Genomic DNA, 18,054 nt, shown 5'->3' with positions numbered 1-18,054 from the left:
AAGTAATCTTTCAACAAGACGAGCTCTCCCCCACACACTGGAGCCTGGATATTCGGAATTCCTTACAGAAACCTTCCCAGATCGCTGGATTGGACGCGGCGGACCAATTTGGTGGCCACCACGTTCACCAGACATCACTCCACTGGACTTCTTCCTCTGGGGCTATGTAAAAGACCCTGTGTTTGCGACTCCAGTACAAGGTCTTCAAGATTTACGAACCCGTATAATAATAATAAATAATAATAATAATAATAATAATAATAATAATAATAATAATAATAATAATCCGTGGCGCTACAGCCCGTGAAGGGCCTAGACCGACCAGCCGGCTGCTGGCCTCACGTCCACATGCCGAAGCAGAGGTGGACGATCATCCAACCATAATGGAGGTATCGTATTGTTAACACGATCCCCCCAGCCGTTATAGCTGGTATTCGCAACCGGATTTCGCTACCTATCGTAGCTCCCCAAGTGCATCACGATGCTGAGTGGGCACCGGTCCCATACACTGGCCGAAATTTCATGAGAAAATTTCTTCCTCCATGAGGACTCGAACCAGCGCGCATTCCGTAACGCGAGTCCTAGGCAGGATGCCTTAGACCACGACGCCACGGCGCGGGACGTGTGAACCGTAAGTAATGTCATTAATTTCAGGGGATCATTCCCTGAGACACTTCGAACAGAAAAAGCTCAATAGAATTTTTATCGCTTTTGCTTCCTTTTTAAGACAAAAATTATTCTATATGAAACATTTCATAGCACGTATCGGGGAAAAAGCCATTGATTTAATTCTCAATATGGTCAGTCAATTCAAAAGAGCAGTGTATTATGATAATAAGCGATTGAAAGAATTTTAGTTTTATCCTTTAAATGTGCAGGAATCTGACCCGAACAAATGTAACATTTTAAAATTCCTTTGCAGAACGAAAAGTTACATTTGTTCGGATCAAATTTCTGGATAATTTAAGGACAAATCTAAAATTGTTTCAATAATTTATTATCATAATAGTCCGCTCTTCTAAACCGACTGAGCACATTGGGAATTAAGTCTATGGCTTTGCCACAACACACTATGAAATCTTTCATATAAAACAAGTTCTATCTCGAAAAGAAAACAAATATGAGCAAAATTGTATTTAACTTTTTTGTTTGAAATATCTCAAGGAACAACCCCCTGAAATTAATGACATTATAAAGGTATAACATAATGGGACGGAAGCTCTTGTCTCTAAGTCTAATTTAATCTATCAACCATCCACAAAAGAAAAACACGGGTGAAAATCGTAAATATTACCTGTGTAATGTGTCCATCGATCTCATGATCAACAAGACTCAATAATATAAATTTACAAAAAAAAAAAAAAAAAAAAAACTCAAAAACTTACACAAGAATACAGAATGTAACAAAAAGATGTCAAAATTTTAGGGAAACATCCCCAACATGTAGAGGGTGAAAAGATTTTACACGAACATGAGTCCGGAAATGCTTCACCTCCTTGTTAGATCTCTTTTTCTAAATTCTGCGTATTGTATGGTGCGCAAACTAATTTGTTTCTGTATGGAATGAATGCCGTATCCGTGACACAATTGCAACATTATCAATGTACATGTTGGACAGAAATCGAATACAGACTTGATATTGTTCGTGCTACCAATAGTGCACATGTAGAGGTGTATTAGTGTGTAACAATGAGAATTCTTTGAGTTTTTCTTTCTTTTAATACCAGTGTCATTTCATAATTCCGCACACTTTGTTAGCAATGATTAATTAAAATGTGGGAAGTTTGAAAGGGATACTGTGTATATTGACTTGAAAATCGTTGCTATTTGTGCCACTTCTTGCACGCACTCGGATCCTCATAGTTCCGCGACACCGTATCACAGCTCTAGCATTAATGCTCTAGTCTATTTTTTTTCTCTTCACTCACATTAATACAGTAGTTGTGCATCTATCACTCATTCGTACACCATCCAAATGCATAGATATGCAGCTGGAAGACTAGGAACACGACTGTACATATGCTTTCAAGAACCGAAAGGAGAATTTGGACATGGAATAAAGCAACGTGTAGACAAAGATAAGCCATTTAATGTCGTGGTCGACGCAAGTAGTTCCGGTAAACTGACAAAAGATCACGTGAGAAGATGGTTAAGAGATGTATTTCTCTCCGATGTTAAGAAAGATACACTAGTGGTCTACTTCTGGATTCCTGGAGTGCTCAGATAGATGACACTATATTTACTGATGATGAAGTAAACAATACTTTACATGGTAGACAATTAAAACACATTATCTCTCCAAAAACTATAATATGTACTTGTTTAACCATAGGATGTGTATTTTTTAGAGAATGTGAAATTGTAATTCGAAGGATAGAAGAGTATTTGAGACAAAATTATCTGTGAAAACATTTCAGACACACATGATACGGGCTTCATAATTACATTACATTCTGTTGTGTATCACCAATTTCATTCACCTGTCCTCAAAGACATGCTAATATAAGCGTGGCAGAGGTGTGGAAATGTAACGGAGAAACATATGAGAAAGTTTGATAACAGTTGTTGGAAACAGTGTATGTGTGTTACAGAAGAGTGTTAAAAACCAGTCTATATAAGATGTTTGTACCGGGTAGCTCAGTTGGTAGAGCAGCTGACTACGGACTGGAAGGTCCGGGGTTCGATCCCAGGTGGTGACAGGATTTTTTCTCGTTGCCAAAACTTTCAGAACGGCCCCGAGGTGCACTCAGCCTCCCATAAAATTGAGTACCGGGTCTTTCCCGGGGGTAAAAGGCGGTCAGAGCGTGGTGCCGACCACACCATCTCATTCTAGTGCCGAGGTCACGGAAAGCATGGGGCTCTACCTCCATGCCCCCCAAGTACCTTCATGGCATGTTACGGGGATACCTTTACCTTTTACCTTTTACCTATATAAAATGTTTGTACTGTTCAATAGCTCTTTGTCCCGACCACTTCATTTCGAATCCAAACTACCATATTTAAGGTGAATCACAAAGTTAATATATATTTTCAATTTGCATTTCACCAAGAGTACTGTATTAATGTGAATTAAGAGAAAAATAAATTAGACTAGAGAATTAATGCGAGAGCTGTGATACAGTATCGCGGAAAAATGAGGATGAGTGCGCGCAAGAAGCGGCGTAAGTAGCATCGATTTTGAAGTTGTTATATTTCATAAAGGAGAAAAAAGCGAAATGAACGACCATCACCACATTTCTTATCGAACGAAAATTAGCGTAAATATGGATTTTCATTAAAATTCAAGCACCATGATTTGGGATAATTCCCTTGTAAGTATTGTGCAATGATGTCACATGTAACAGAGCTATACAAACTAAAATTTATCGGGAACTGTTTAAAACTAGAGCCATGGAATAAGTTTATTATAAAGAATACAAAGCTATAGCGCATATTTTACCTTTGCACGCTCGCGGACGTAGAGCGGATGCGGCAGTGCACAGCGAGCTGCACACATGCGAGCGTGGGAAGATAAATTATAACAGTATGTACTGCATAACCGTATTTTCAACAGCAAAACATTACATAAATATGATCTATTGCAGAAAAGTTCATAACTAAAATAAGAAAAACAGATCTTAACTTCTGAGAAAAAGTTTTCGACAACATGACAACAGTAGATTAGAAACCAGAAATTATTGGAAACAACAGTATCACTATTTCAGTTTTTAAGAACGTTTTTTTTAAACGGTATGGTCTTATTGAACGCATGGAGGATAGTAGATAACCTAAGTACAGTTGCTTACTTTCGAAATGATAAACAATGAATTTAAATGTAATTATATACTATTTTAAATAAGTTAATATTTCTGTCCAATAACATATTTTGTAAAGTATGTTTGCAGTTATTTGTGTATATGTCATTTATCATATGACCAAATGTTAAACAATAATACATCTTGACGAAGTTAAACAATAAGTTGACACTGTAGGTAACCTTATTAATTCACCCTTTTTCTACCTTACAGTTAAGATTATACGTTCTATTCACTGTTTACATAAACTTCCGCTGTAATATCATTCTCTTGTTAAGATGTTTACAGTAACTCGTAATCAGATTTAGTTGAAACCAATGGAACTGAAATACTTCTAAGTGTGCCCATATAAAAGGTTATAGTAATTATTCATGAAACCTGAAAAGGAAAAAAATCTATTACAAATAAGATCCGAAATCATAGAGAGATGCAATTTAACTATTCAAGACTTTATTCAAAAACATAAGAAGTAAAGTAATTTTATTTGTAAAGTAAGGAGGATCTTCAAGAAAACATTTAAGAGACCGATGATGGATTTTGAGGCAAATTAAAAAAATATATATGTAACACAAGTGACTGCATATATAGCATGCTTTATACGGAAATGTTAGAGGTGAAATAAACCGAAAGGTGCTGAGGAAAAAGAAATTTTGTTGGAGGACTGGTTAGAAGGAAGCAGTTCATTAATAACAAAATAACAAGACTCACATTTCCTCACGTATGCAAGTATAACTTAGATCTTTTGGTTCAGACAGACGTTATTTTTTGTGGTGAGGAGTTTTGTAATGGTGTCTATAGAAAATCTCCGTTCAGCGGTATATATATTATTTGGGATCATTTAATGTAAAATTATCAATTTAAGAAATTGATTAAAACTGAAAATAAGAGCACCATTTGTCTGTAAACTCCGGCAACAAGACAGCAAGTCATCGTCTAGCAGTCGACCTAATGCCTGCTGTTAAAGAATACAAACATCGACGACCTCCTTGGATTGCAGAGTTTATTTAGCTTTGCTATAATTGTAAAATGGTTGTAAACATTTAAACACAGAAAGGGAGGTCGCACGGAGAAATATTTTATTTTATAGAACTGATGCAGGCCTAAAATGTGTAAAGATTGAGACGAGAAGGAAATCCAGTAGATAACTTAAAATGTGGTATCATTGCTGTTATTAGAGTTATACTTTTGTTTTCTTAGAATATTGGCGGGATTAGAAGTGTCCTTTCCGAGAATTTATAAAAGTTAAGATATAAATTTCTATAATGGAAAAATGCCACGCCAAGATATAAATGTACATAGTCTTCTATTATAAATAAAAAATACTGTGTGAGAAATGTGGAAGTGAAAGTTTTTAGCCCCTACGTTAGTCCTCTTTGAGGTTTTGTAACGGACCTTCACACGGATTTATCCCAAGTATAGGCACTCCCAGAGTTACGTAATTATAATTAATCTCAGAAGCCGACGTAAGTCGAACATTCCTACAGATACTCCTAAATGAAGAGGAAGGCGAGTAGAACGAAATAACAGGCAGTACATAAAAATGAATGAAAACTCTGTGCTTCGGCCAAGTTGAGATGCTAGATGAAACAAATGCAGTCACTGCAACGCTACCTATGACACATATGCTTGTCGCTCGCTCATGCAAATGCGTCTTAAACAATGGTTGAGACAGCGTATGCGAGTACGTCAAATGTTGTACTATTATTTGTTTAGGGTTATGACTTATAAGGCCTGAAATGGAGGTATTTTACTATGCACTTAAGATCGACTTATCAACAACTTTAGACTTTTCAGAATGAATAAATAAGAATGTGATGGTATAAAGTTGCGATAGCTTACAAGCAAACATTCTCATGGGGGCAGAAAAAAAGTTATTTCTTTTCTTCCACCATCCTAATAATCTCAAAATAAGCGCTTATACAAATTTTGGCCACTTGACTGCAATTACGAAGCCATCCAGAAAGTGATTTTCCCTGGGGCCATTTACAAAAAAAGCACAATTTCACAGAAAGATTTATTGAAAGAGATACAGCAATTGTTGCGCTATTTTTCAACATATTCCCCACTGGAATTGAGACATTTGTCATACCTTGGCATCAATAGAGGAGAAGGTCCAAGAATGGGCTATGGTCTAAAAACGGGCTAGGGTGGTTTTCGGCATTGTATGATGCTGCACTCTGGAATTGAATATGGGAATTGGTTCCTCTGAAGGTCACAAAGAGGGGTTGTTGCCGATTCCAGTCCGTTAGACAAGAGAAAGTGTGTAGGTTGTGTTAAAGTGTTGCTAATGGTTCCGGCTGCTACTAGAATTTTCACCAGTAAGCCTTTATAATTTTTTTTGCTACTATTCTACATAACTTACGAATACTTAGTACTACGAGTACTTACTTAGTACATCAATTGCATAGTATATAGATAGGACTTCGTACAGCGATGCAAATTTCGTTTACTACCATCAACGTATAGCCATTATAATTTTTTTAAATTGAGTAGCATGATGGTCTAAATATGGGCTACTTTGTATGGTCCGAATACGGGCTAGTAGCCCATATTCAGACCACATTTTTTTAATAGACAGAAAGACTTAAAATCGGTTTGAATTTTCAGGATGCCACGATCAAAACCAAAATATGTACCTAAAGGTACTAGAAAATTATGGGAAGCTGAGGACATGGAGAAAGCAATAGTTGCAGTGAGGGAGGGGAAGATGGGAACTCTAAAAGCATCGAAATATTTCCATGTTCCTCGCACAACGTTACAAACGTTGTCTACAAAGACACTAGTCACTCCTGCCGATTCTGCGAGAACAAAATTAGGACGAAAGCCCTTTCTTGGAGAGGAACTGGAGAAACTTCTTGTAGCGTATCTACTTGCTATGGAAGAAAGATTTTTTGGGTGCACTCTTGGTGATCTGAGGAGAATGGCTTTTCAGATTGCGTTAAAGAACAATCTGTCTCACCCTTTCGTATCAGGTGAAGCAGGAAGGTCTTGGGTAGATCTTTTTTTGCAACGCCATAAGAATGCTCTCTCTCTCTCTCTCTCTTCGGAAACCATGCGGCACCTCATTTACCCGAGCATTTGGGTTTAATAGGGAGAATGTAGGAAAATTTTTTGATCTTCTGTTAGAAGCCTACAATAAACACAATTATCCGGAGGACCGGGTATACAACGTGGACGAAACAGGCCTGACAATAGTGCAAAGCAAAATACCGTATGTCATTGGAAGAAAAGGAAAGAGGCAAGTAGCGTTGACTCCAGCGGAAAGGGGTGCTACAATCACCGTCATTGCCTGCATGAGTGCCAGTGGGCACTTTGTATCACCAGCAGTGATTTTCCCCAGGAAGAACATGTCAGATCAGCTCATGAGAGGAAGTCCACTGGGAGCCACTGGTTTTGCCCACCCATCTGGGTGGGTACAAAGAAATATTTTTACACAGTGGCTCATCCATTTCATTGAGAAAGTTGCCCCAAAAGAAGAATCTCCAGTACTCCTCATACTGGATGGCCATTACAGTCATGTTCGAAATTTGGATGTCATTGATATGGCACGAGCTAATCATATAACAATAATTTCCCTTCCCCTCACTCAAGCCATAAAATGCAGCCCCTTGACAAAACATTCATGGGCCCTTTGAAGAATTATTACAGTGAGGAAATAAGGTTGTGGCCGCGTAAAAACCAAAGACCTGTCACAGCCTACGACATCATGGAACTCTTTGGAAAGGCATATCTGAAGGTTCAGACTGGGGAAATTGCCGTCAATGGTTTCAAGGAGACAGGAATCTGTCTACCAAACAGAAACATATTTTCTGAGGCAGACTTCCTAGCAGCTGTAGCGGAATCAGGGAAGACGTGCAGTAAGGATGGCAACATGTCAGCATCTGTATCGCAGCCATCGACTTCGTCTCAACAGCTATCTTCTATCTCACCTCCTACTGAAAAGTCAGATCAGCCCGGGATACCCAGTCAACTTCCTGGACCATCAACGGCTACTCTAGTGAGCCCTTTTCATATCTCACCGCATCAAAGAAGGCGAGTAATCGTGGGGCAAAGAGTGCGGGTTCTTGTCTCATAACTGGAACCCCATACAAATCTGGGCTTTCAGAATCATTGCATAAAACTACTGCCAGACTTCAGTCTACAAAGAGATGTTTAAATCTTGATGAAGTAGAAGCTGGAGGAAAGACACAAGTGGGTCTTAAAAGAAAGAAGAACAAAGGGAAAGGAAAAGGAAGGAAGTCCCAAAAAGAGCATTTTGATTCTGAACTCAATGTAAGTATGCCTGTGGAACTTGTCGAGAGTGGTGAGAGTGATCTTGATTGTCCTGTAGGCAAAACAAAACCAGGAGACGATGAAGATACAGCATGCATGTTCTGTGAAGGAAAGTTTTCCGATGACTCTGCCAGTGAACTGTGGATAAGGTGTTTTATGTGGTGCATGTGGGCACACAGTGACTGTGCAGGTGCAGAGAAAGAAGAGTACATGTGTGACTTCTGTAAATAAGTTGTGCTGTTTGAATGACGAACAATATTTTCTTCCTCAGTTTAAAATTTTTTGAATTGATTACACAATACATATGTAATCTTACAGTTTCAAAACTCTTAAATCTTATTTAACTGATGTCAAACAATATAATTATTATTTACGTTAATTCCCAACATTTGAGTTAAGTGTTTAAAAAAATATTATTGGTAGCCCATATTTGGACCACTCTATTAAAATTATGAATTTTGCAACTTCAGTAAAATATTTTTTCTGTGCTAAAACTGCTATTTATATTCATTTGTTATTGATTTAGTATTAAGGAATATACTTCCAGTATTTACTTGCAAGTAATTTTTTGCTTTATTCCTGTACTGATTTCGAGAAATTTCATAAAATGAAACTGGTAGCCCATATTTGGACCTTCTCCTCTATTTGTATCCTTGTGTCGTGTTGTGCACCTCTCTGTTGATTCCACGGTACGACAAATATCTCAATTCCAGCGAGGAATATGTTGAAAAATAGCGCAGCAATTGCTGTATCTGTTTCAATAAATCTTTCCATGAAATTGTGCTTTTTTCTGTAAACGGCCCCAGGGAAAATCACTTTCTGGATGGCCTCTTAATTGCGGTCGAGTGGCAAAATTTTGTATGAGCACTTCTTTTGAAATTATTAACATAGTAGAAGGAAAAAATGCAACTTTTTTATCTGCCCCCATCAGAATATTTGCTTGTTAGTGGTAATAACTTGGTAAGCAGATTCATCTATAGTTCAATCCCGAATTCGGTCTACGGCGGATGTTGTGAAATTTGCGGTGGGCAAAGATTATACTTTTTCCTTATAGGCCTACCAAGCCTGTGGCTCCAAGATGAAATGTGATGTAATTTCTTGCAGTTTTTCTGGAGCGAGCCTGTAAAAGCATAGGAATCATGTTCCATAACAACGGGTTAGAGAGAAAAATAATAGAGATATGCATGTCATCTTTTGCCACAATAAAGACACTGGTACCATCAGATTGCACAATATATCGCTAAATCTCATTTTTTCCAGAAATTGACATAATTTTTTTGCATTGGAATCAATGAAGTATAAACTAAGTTATTTGCGAAACAGGTATTATAAGTGGAATTTTATTTTGTGAGGAGGGATATTTGCCGTAGGCCAAGTGGAGCAAACCTGTAAACAAAATAAAAAAATAATTTCAAACATGTGCATCGTATACAATTTTGAGGCAGCCTTCAATATTTACAAATACAACAAATAATTTAATAATTTATTTATAATATAGGCCTATATTACTTGAAATTACTGGATGCACCGTCTGGCAGGAAATTAATGAACTGTCATTTGATTATAGCATTGAATGACATCTGGCAGTAAATTTATGAAGCATGACTGGAGTTCGAAAATGAATACAGTACTTATGAAAGTGAACCGAAAAAAATAAAAGAAGCTGCAGAGATAGTGACATTAGAATTATTACTAGAAAAATCAAGAAAGCAAATGATACATCATACTACAGATTCATGAAATGATTCAAGATAAAAATGTTGAAGTAAGTAGCGCGAAGAAATTCTTCATATTCATTCAAACGATGTTTCAAATCCTAATTTACTTCTCGTAAGTTCTGCCAGTTAGTGCTTCCACGCAAGGCATTTCTAAAAACAACTCTTAACAACTGCAGCTTTAATATACCAGTTTCTTAAAACATGTGTTAAAAGTTATGGTTATCAATAAAATAGTTTTTGAAGCAATATATTTAATTTGTCTACGTTTTTCAACTAAAAACTGAATCACTTCTAAAAGTATACCTGGCGTTTTTCGAACTTCTTTGTCGATCGAATGTGATTTCTGCCATTTTAAATTTGCAGGAAAACTGACAATCGGCGAAAATAGTTGAAAATCGGTGTTAAAAGTACTTTTCGCATGCTATCATATAATTATCAATGTTTAGTCCGCTTGCCTAGCGTTAAAAGATCTACCTTTAGGAATGGCTGTCTGAAAATATATTTTGAGATTTTCACGAATATACACGTTTTTGCACCGATGACATATCATAAGTTTTGTTCCACTGAACAACATTACATTTTAATTTGTGGTTGTTTATCTGAATTGTACACTTGGAAAATAGTATGGTACTTTATCAAAATTAAAAAAAAAAATAGTATAAATCCATAATACGAAATTGGCCTAAAGAACACGTCAATTCTTTTTTCTTCGTACGTCAATTACAGATTTGTGCCACCGAAATTATGGATGCATATGGAGTTCTAATTAAATTTTCACTGAATTAATACTACAAGATATGTTTGCTTATGAAATAATATTCACATAAATTTAATTATAATATTGCCTTTCAAGAATACTGTATAAGTCAACCTTAGTGCTTCAAATGATATGAAGTGAATTTCACTAAAACTACGTTCTATATATAATTATAATTATATTCATGTCTACTTTAATACAATAATTTTTCTGTCTACATCATCTGTGAAATGAGGGAAACCAAGGACATAGAATCTTCCCGACTTAAATTTCAACTTGTTCATAAGTACAAAGTAGCAACTTAAATGATTGTCAGAAGGAAAGCCAAAATAGCTCCATTTTTATATAAAGCGTTCGCCAGGAAACAAGTGTCGCTGACGTAAATATTGTCAGCCTTTTACTGTTTAGGTTGAATGCGATTTCTGAAGAAATAGTGTGTACATTTCCCCTGGATCGATCGTAGGAAGGTTTAGTGTTGCGTTAGGATAGACGGATAACATAACGTCAAGATTAAAGCATTGATATACATCTCATTTCCATTCAGCGCAGTTCAGTTCAGTTCGTGGCAACGCAGTATACAGCGAATCTTCAATATTATGATACTCTATTACGAATAAATCGTACAAAAAGTGTCGCTATAATTCTACGAAAATATCCTGACTCCAACAAGCATCCGATTCAACAATCCAGAATTTTGTTTAAAAAAGTGAAATAAACCGGCTCATTTTTAAATAAATAGGAAGGCGCCTAACTCGCGTTCTAACTGAAGAAAAACTCGACAAAGGCTATACGTAGAACAGTCTCCCACAAAAATCGTTAACAAAGCTCAACGATCAAGTGAATTCAAGACATCAGCTTGCAAAGCAACGAAATTGTAAAAATTAAAGTCTTATAAGACAACAATCGTCCATACAAGGGTTGATCATATGCCGAAGTCCTGACCCATTTGTAGTTGGAAAAAAAAAATCTTACCTTATTTTTCCACATAGTCCCCTAGTAGATTGATGCTCTTCTCCCAACGACGCTCCAACATTTCCAGAGCTTCTTGGAAGAAGAGTTGTCCAACCTCTACAAACCACTGGCTTACTGATTGCAGGACTTCATTATTGGATGAAAATTTCTCCCCACGCAGATGTTCTTTATGTTTTTGGAATTGCCTGAAGTCGCTGGGTGCCAGATCAGGTGAATAGGGTGGATGGTCCTGTTATTTATACTGCAGCCATTGCAACTAAGGACTTGTGACATGGAGCATAATCTTGGTAGGAAAAAACCTTTCGTCTTAACTTGCCACGACCTTTCTTCTTGATAGCATCCCGCAATTTTTCAATTAAATTTGTATAATAAAGGCCTATTACTGTGACTCCTTTCTGCAAATAGTGTGTCAAAATAACATCTTGGCATCCCAAAAAATAGAGTGCAAAAGGTTGCCTGCTGAGGGCTGTACCTTGAATTTTTAGGGGTCGGTGAACCCTTATGTTTCCACTCTATACTTTGAATTTTGTTTTCAGGATCATGTCTCATCCATAGCCACATATCGTTCAAGATTTTTTTGTTTGCCCTAAAATCAGTTAAATGCTCTTCGCAGAGCACTGATCTTCGTCGTTTTTGCGTCGGCGTCAACATTAGAGGCAACCACCTTGCCCAGTACTCGCCAGGACATGACCGATTCCTGCTCGCCTGACCGCCTATGGTCTAGACCAGCCATTTTCAACCGGTATGCCGCGAATGATCCGCTGGTATGCCGCGAGAAAATGAAAATAATAAAGGTTATAGCAAAAACTGGAAAAATAAAAGTCAAAAGATTAGTGAAAGAAGTGAGTCCACAAGACTCACCATTCAGCGGACGCGGTACAAGTCAAAATTCAATAAACACATTCCGTCCTAAAATCCTCAAAATCCCCCCTCCGGTTGGGAAGCTTTGATTTAGATTATTATGAATGTGCCACGGGATTTTAACTCCTTTAGTGTGCCAAAGGTTGAAAAACGCTGGTCTAGGCAGTGCTTTCACTAGCAACAAAATACTCCCATAACAATTCATTTACATGATACGTGGGGCTTAATGAAGTATAATTTTTCAACTAAAGTTCTGCTCTCTCAAATGCAAAAAACCAAAAATCCGTTACACAACAGCCCATAGAGGGCCAACGCCTACCATCTGACTGCTGCCTCACGTTCACGTGCTTCAACAGAGGTGAACGATTATGCAACCAATACGAGGGTAACTTGTGGTTATCACGATGATCCCTCCAGGGGTTATAGTTGACATGAAAAATCGGATTTCGCTACTGGTCGAAATCAATCCAATACCCGTCTTCAAATTAAAAATGCTGGCCTTGCTACTGTAAAGCAAAGGAGATTAATATTTACTGGTAGTATCCGTTGGTGTAGTTCGTCAGTATTTCCTCTATTACATATGACAAGAAGTTGGAATTTCCATTGCTATGGATATCAGGTTGCTTATCACCACATAATTTATATAAATATTTTCCTCAAATGTTTCATAAACACACTTTAATAATACGCTTTACGTTCAGTTAATACAAAATTTTATGATCACTTTATTAATTTATATTTTATATAGGCCTATTCTTCTTCATTTAGATTTTATTGAGTAATGAATACCTTTAAATACAACTTTGCAGTAAACTTAGTTGCTTTTCTGAAAAAACGTAAGAATATTTCACTATCCTAACTTCTACTAGCAAACACCACAACTTCAGCCTTCCTGCAGTTCATGTGTTCAGGACTTAAAATGTGACGTTGTCGGAAAAATAAAGACAATGAGATTAATCTGTGTTAAATGCATTAAATTATCATCATTATCATTATGTATGTTCTTCTTTCTTAAATCAGCTGTTCCCTGTGTGATCATAAAGTAATACATTTTAGGCTATGTGATCCTCTTTCTAAACTGAAAATGGAAATAATTAGTACTATTTACTATTAATGAACTAATACTGATGCCTTGCATTGAACATTAATATTTTAATTTCTAAAAATAATTACTTTTAATGTCACTAGTCATATGCATATTTTGGCATCTAGTGACTGGATTAATCTTGCACAGGATAGGGACCGATGGCGGGTTTATGTGAGGGCGGCAATGAACCTTCGGGTTCCTTAAAAGCCATTTGTAAGTAAGTAAGTATTCATATAGTTAACTCGTACGTGTGCTGGTGCAAAAGCTCGTTTCCTTCTGAATTAAAATGTCATAGAGCTATAATGAAAAAAATTAGTAACTAAGGGTGCTATTCATAGTCATTTCGCTAGCCCGCGCTACGAGCGTGCTAAACAGGATTCATATCATATCATATCATATCATATCATATCATATCATATCATATCATATCATATCATATCATATCATATCATATCATATCATATCATATCATATCATATCATATCATATCATATCGCTGACACTGGTTTATGAATACGAAAAACGTTAGTTCGCTGATCATCCGCCGAAAGCCCGCGCTAAGAATGTCTATGAATAGGGCCCTAAAGGTTTAATGTGATACTTTCCTTAAAAGAAAATTTTTACTTACACTACTCAAATATGTTGTTTAGTCAACTGTCCGAAGACAAGTTTGAACCTCACAAGTGATACCAAGGAGACATCACTCATAAGGCAATTAGGCCAGAAGATAATGGGGTAGGATGGCCAGTTCCTTTCCCCCTCCATTGCATACATCACCGACTAGCTACATATTACACTAATCAGACTTCAGATCCATTCAAACAATTGTTCTTCCTCTGACACATATCGTCAAGTGAGATGTACTGCATGATAATAGATGTACATATCAGCCAGAACCTCAATCAGAGGATTACTGAAATATATGTAGCGCAAAATTTGATCTGGAATACGTTTTTTGCGTTCTGCTACCTATCGAACAAATAGCTGTTTTACATAAAAGAACTCGAGAAAGAATATAAAGACTGAGGAACTGAAAAACTAGTAAATATGGGTTTTGTTTTTTGTTTGTTTTTTTTTTTTTTCAAAATAAATCTTACTCGATCAGGAACGGTTCTAATTGAACTGCTACAAACAATCGGCGAGATGCCTAGAGAAGAATAAAGAAGTGTTTGTAGTATTTGTGATCTTAGAAAAGACGTTTGACAGAGTGGATTGAAATAAACTGATGGGGATCCTAAAGAAAATAGATGTTGATTGGAAAGAAAGGAGGCTGTGCAGTAATCTTTATATAAAAAAAGAGTCAAAGTTAGTATATGAGAAGAAATGTTAGAAGGAAGTGAAATAGGGAGAGGAGTACACTACACTGTTCAACATCTACTTGGAGGATTTAGCAAAGAGAATATGGGAGGAGTGATAGTAGGAGGAAGAAGAATAAAGTACATAATATTTGCTGATGATGTGACGTTGTTAGCAGAAGGGGAGATGATACTGAGAGATATGCTACTGAAGCTAAATGACTGTTATGAGCAGCATGGGCTGAAGATAAATGCAAACAAGACGAAGATCATGGTCATAGGAAGAAAAATAAAGAAGGTAAACTTGCGACAGTAGAGTAAGTAAACAGCTTCAAATACTTGGGATGTACTATAAGCAATATCATGAGCTGCAGTCAGGAAGTCAAAAGGAGGATAGCAATGGCCAAGGAAGCTTTTAATAGAAAAAGGAGAATCTTCTGCAGACCTCTGCAAAAAGAACTAAGGAAGAGACTAGTGAAGTGCTTTGTGTGGGGTGTGGCATTGTGTGGGACAGAAACGTGGACATTACGACGAAGTGAAGAGAAACGAATAGAATCATTAGAAATGTGGATATGGAGATGAATGGAGCGTGTGAAATGGACAGATAGAATAAGTAACGAAGCTGTGTTGGAAAGAGTGGGTGATGAAAGAATGAAGCTGAAACAGGATAGGAAAAGAAAAAGAAATTGGCTGGGTCACTGGGAGAGAAGAAACTGCCTACTGAAGGATGCACTGGAAGGAATGGTGAACGGGAGTAGAGTTCGAGGCAGAAAAAGATATCAGCAGATAGAAGACATTAAGATATAATGATCGTATGCGAAGACTAAGAGGAATACGGAAAATAGGAATGATTGGAGAAAGCTGGGTTTGCAGTAAAAGACCTGCCCTTTGGCAGAACACTGTGAATGAATGAATATTCCAGTAAGTTTAAAATTAATAAACATAACATTTAATAGTGATAGTTTCTTGATCATTCTAGTAAATACCAGTTTCGAATTTTTTTCATATTATCCGGTTTTCTATAAAACCCTGTGGAGACTCTTCGTTAAACCCCCGCTATTCTCATGTGCAATACTACCTGAGAAGGAACCGCTATCTTATGTTAATAATTACTTTTTCTGTTGCTTACTCTATCCCCCCGAAAGCAAAAGTCTTCCTTAGGTCAGAACTCACATACGGGCATATCGATCAGTTATCCACCAATTGTACATAGACAATGTACAAAGTGATGAAGTCACAATAAAACGTGATGTGAAAAAACCCATACTTAAGGGATTTTAAATTCTCATTGCATTTGGTGTGTTTAGGAAGCACATTCTGACATTATGAAACTTCTATGAAGAGAGAAATGACATTTCTTGTCTAAATAAGAACTACATCCTAAAAGTCACTTTTTGTATAATTAGAGTTTCTGTTCAAACATTTGTCTCTTGTTGTCATATGACTACTATTACCGTTTTGAAAGAAATGTGACTCAAAATAACATTCATGTATGTACAGATGTTTTCAACTTAGCATTTATTATTTATCATTTGAAATATGTACAGTAGTGGCAAAAAATAGGACCGACCCTTGTAGCTGATTTCAGAGCCTTGTTCACTCCAGAGAACGATAGACTGGTATCTAAGACTTTCGTGGTTCGAACCCTGTCTGGGAAGGAAACTTTTTTTTTGTTCCTTATTCAAATTTATTCCCAATACTTTCGATAGCTGGTAAAATTCATGTTCTGGGAATAATAAATTAAGTAGTAAAATGTCGCTCCAATCGAAAAGTATAGGGAATAAATTTGAAAAAGGAACAAAAAAAGTTTCCTTCCCAGGCAGGATTCGAACCACGAAAGTCTTAGTTACCAGTCTATCGTGCTCTGGAGTGAACAAGGCTCTGAAATCAGCTACAAGGATCGGTGCGGTTTTTTTTTCCACTACTGTGCATACAAACATACATACATACATACGGCAATCAATAAGTTTCCGGACTGCCCTGAATCTAGGAAACATACAGGACAGAAGAAAGGGACAAGTAATCTATAACCAGGGAAACGCCTGGAATCTATACTATCTGCGTCACTTGAAAGGCAGAGAAGAATATTAGCCATAAGGCGTATATGAGAGATTTCAGGAAAAATTGCAACATGTCCTTGACATGTTTGCACCAAATCACTTGTAGAAGATCATTTCTTAAAGACAATTTGACGATGTTTGATAGACTGAGTCAACAGGCATGGAAGCATTGAGCTTCAGTGACACGCGCATGTGTGTTTAACGGTACAATAACATTAATATAAGTAGGCCTACAATTCGGAAATATATTGATAGCAGCTTGTACATGTAAGCAGACAAAAATCATGAGGAACGAAGTCCAGAAGAAAACGTGCGGAACTGAAGAATGTCATGAAAATATTGTGGACTCCTAATTCAGAAACCTGATGATTGATCAAATGCCTATGTTTTTGTATTTTCTGATTAATCCGCCATTGCACTACATCATATTATCGTCAGTTGTAGCTATTGACGGTGTGCCATAGCGCTCCATGTCCGAAATGAAACCCGTCCTGTTCTAAATTTGAACACCATTTCGGCACGCTATGGACAAGAAGATTAGAGTCATAAACCTTTAACAGTTGTCTGAGGATTTCTACCGCCACAAGAAAAAGTTTGCTCACAAAAACAGAATGACTGCACGCACTTCACTGCTGAGCCGACTTTAAAAACTCGTCGTTTCAAATTGCCCATACTTCTCTCAGCATGACTTCTCCTCAGTTCCCTCCTTGGACATACACATGGAGTATCACATCCCCTGGGGCTGTAATAAGAAATAAAGCTCTTATCTTGTAAAAAACATATTTAGCACGTAATCGGAACTTCATTGAATTGTGTTATAGTTGTAGTTTTTGGAAATGCGGTCGACTGGAAATCTTCGAATATTACAAGACAGTAGCAGGCTATTCCTCCAGTGATGGCGATTGAGATATGTGTCACTTCGTTTACCCATAACCTTGGAGGTACAGTAGAAGCAGTAAAGAGTTCTAACATTTTAAAGATTATTCGCTCCATTACACAATTCAATCTAAAAACGTCAAAACGATTCTTTGTATTTAATTCCTTCTATTTCAGTAAACATGCACATTTTAATTTTGTTATTATCAATGCGGAAAATGACATATTTAGGCAGTAACATGCATAAGGAAGCTTCACTGTGTGAAATGCTAACTTTATGTACATTTTCTTGTATAAATTATTTTGGTGGGTGTCTTACACCGTAGCTTCGTGGTCTAACGAATCATGTATGGACTCTTATT

The 18,054-nt window shown here is 36.9% G+C and overlaps 1 protein-coding gene across 1 annotated transcript in view; it reads left to right on the top strand.

Annotated features, from left to right (window-relative positions):
* Window positions 1-18,054, top strand: part of Chsy (Chondroitin sulfate synthase) — a 348,900-nt gene that overhangs the window by 18,932 nt on the left and 311,914 nt on the right. The window lies entirely within an intron of this gene.

The sequence above is a fragment of the Periplaneta americana genome, chromosome 4, assembly GCF_040183065.1.
Source record: "Periplaneta americana isolate PAMFEO1 chromosome 4, P.americana_PAMFEO1_priV1, whole genome shotgun sequence".
In the NCBI taxonomy this organism is placed as follows: domain Eukaryota; kingdom Metazoa; phylum Arthropoda; class Insecta; order Blattodea; family Blattidae; genus Periplaneta; species Periplaneta americana.
The sequence above is the reverse complement of the archived record's forward strand: the minus strand, read 5'-3'. Positions and strand labels throughout refer to the sequence as shown.